This window comes from Penaeus monodon, chromosome 7, assembly GCF_015228065.2.
Source record: "Penaeus monodon isolate SGIC_2016 chromosome 7, NSTDA_Pmon_1, whole genome shotgun sequence".
Lineage (NCBI taxonomy): Eukaryota > Metazoa > Arthropoda > Malacostraca > Decapoda > Penaeidae > Penaeus > Penaeus monodon.
In genome coordinates this window covers 55,144,634-55,147,228 of record NC_051392.1, presented here as the reverse complement: position 1 = coordinate 55,147,228, position 2,595 = coordinate 55,144,634, and positions in this window count along the sequence as shown.

Here is a 2,595-nt window from a genome sequence, read left to right as displayed (position 1 = left end):
ACCTCCCCTGTACCGCACCCTCCCCCCCCCCCCTCAACCTGAACCACTCGCCCCCCCCCCCTCAACCTGAACCACTCGCTCTTCCTCGCCCCCCCCTCCCCTCTCCCCTTCACTCGATGGCCCTTCGCTTCCCAAAATATTTAACGTACACTTCATTGGGAGCCTCTCGAGGGATCTCCGTAGAATGGGATTACTCGTGTACACATAGATACCCGCACACTTACACATGCATACGCACACTTACACATGCATACGCACTTATACATGCATACGCTGTAAGGGCCAGAATGATGGGCCCTACAAAAGTATGGTAGGTGGTGAGCTTAGGGTGTAAGGTAGACGACCAAGATGTAATGACTCCCTTTTATTTGTATAGTAATGATGGAGTGCGGCTGTGCCAAGGAGCGAGGTGTTGCTCCTTGGCTCCCCGCAGGGAGTCTGCCTGTCATCTCCTACAGTGGTCTAAAGATGGGCATAGATCACGTGCTTACCATATGGGAATAACTGGTGATGAAAGGTAATGTTACAACAATGCATAGCTCTTGTGGAAGGGGATAGACAATACAACATAGGAATGTCTAGTGTGGTAACGAGAGACGAATAAACAGGTAAAGCAATGGACATACTTTTATGTATGTGTGTGTGTGGGAATATAGACATATGACAATACATAAGATTATACAAGGCATGTAGAATATAACAATAGATAAATAGAATAACATTGGCATACACATTCCAGTAACATCACATATATAAAGCTGGGTTACATATATACGCACACTGACACACACATACATACATACGCATTCACATATACATACATACACACACATATACATACATACATACACACACACATATACATACATACATACACACGTATATATACCCAAATGTGTTTGTGTATCTGCAACCGTGTGTGAGGCAAAACGCAACGCACTTGGCGGTCGGACGGAACACAGGGAGATGAATAGCCGTTGCGTGAAGGCTGATGACGAATAAACCGATCGCTGTGAAAAGGTCAGACCGATTTTGATCTTTGTGAGACAGAGGGAGGGAGGGAAAGGCAGGAAGGGAGAGGGAGGGAGGGAGGGAGAGAGGAAGGGAAAGGCAGGGAGGGAGAGAGAGAGAGAGGAGAGAAAGAGAGAGGGTGAATATGAGATAGCAAGAGAGGGAGAGAAAGATATAGAGAGAGGACTGGCCAAAATATTTATCAAAATAGGTAGAAAGGGGCGGGAGGAGAGACAAAGACAGACACAAGATAAATAGGGAGAAAATTAAAGAGATGGTAAGAGAGAGTGAGTGAGGCAGACAAACAGACAAACAGAGATAGAAAAATCAAAGAAATGGCGAGAGACAGATAGGCGAACAGAGAGGACAGGCAAAAAATATTTATTTAAAAATGCATAAAGTAACAAGAAAATGTATACCAATCAAGTTATCATCTCCAAAAACGAATAAATACCAACAAAAAAAAAATCATTTACATAAAATTTCAAAGATCAAACAAAACACCAGATCAGGAAAAGAAAATGAATAAATAAATAGTTTACCCTGTAATCCATTACTCAATCTTCCACAGAAAACGGAATGGTTTTGCCCGACAGAAATAATATATTTGGTCGATTACAAAATATGACAAGTTTTTCTGATCGACCACCAATAAAAAGGGAACAGACCATTACGCCGAGGAGATTGGTTTGGCCTGATCTTTCGCTCTGACCTTTTTTTTTCTCTCTCTCTCTCTCTTTTTCTCTCTTTCTCTTTCACTTTTTTTTCTCGTCAGTCTTCTTGCCTGCCTTTCTTGCTGTGTTTTTCTTTCTCTTCATTTTCGGTCTTTCTCCTCTCTTTCTTTTCCTTTCTGTTCAAGTTCCTATCTTCTCTTTCTATCTTACGCTCCTCCTCTTTCTCCTTCCATTCCTTTTCTCCTCTCTTTGTCCCTTATCCCATACTTCGCTTCCGACAGGCTTTGGCGCTGTTGCAGAGGCTTGCAATATTGAACAGGATGAGTTGGCCGAGGGAAGAAGGCGCTGGGAGAGAAAGAGGGAGGGAGAGAAGGACAGGAAAAGAGAGAGAGAGGACGGAGAAAGAGTGAGTGAGAAGGCGGAAGGGAAAGTATATATATGTATATATATATATATATATATATATATATATATATATATATATATATATATATATGTCAAGGCCGCGGTGGCCGAATGGTTAGAGCGTCGGACTCAAGACTGTCACGACGGTAATCTGAGTTCGAGGATTCGAGTCGCCGGCCGGCGCGTTGTTCCCTTGGGCAAGGAACTTCATCTCGATTGCCTACCTAGCCACTGGGTGGCCAAGCCAGCCCAAGTCAGTGCTGGTCCCAAGCCCGGATAAATAGAGAGAATGATTACCTAAAAAGGTAACACCGGCACTCTCCGTGGAAAGGAACTGGGGACCCTACCACGTACTCACTCCAAGAGCATCACAACATGAAAACTACAATTAAGTATCATGCTGTGACCACGGCGGCTCAAACATGAACCTACCGTTAAAAGAAGACTATCTCTATATATATTATATATATATATATATATATATATATATATATATATATATATA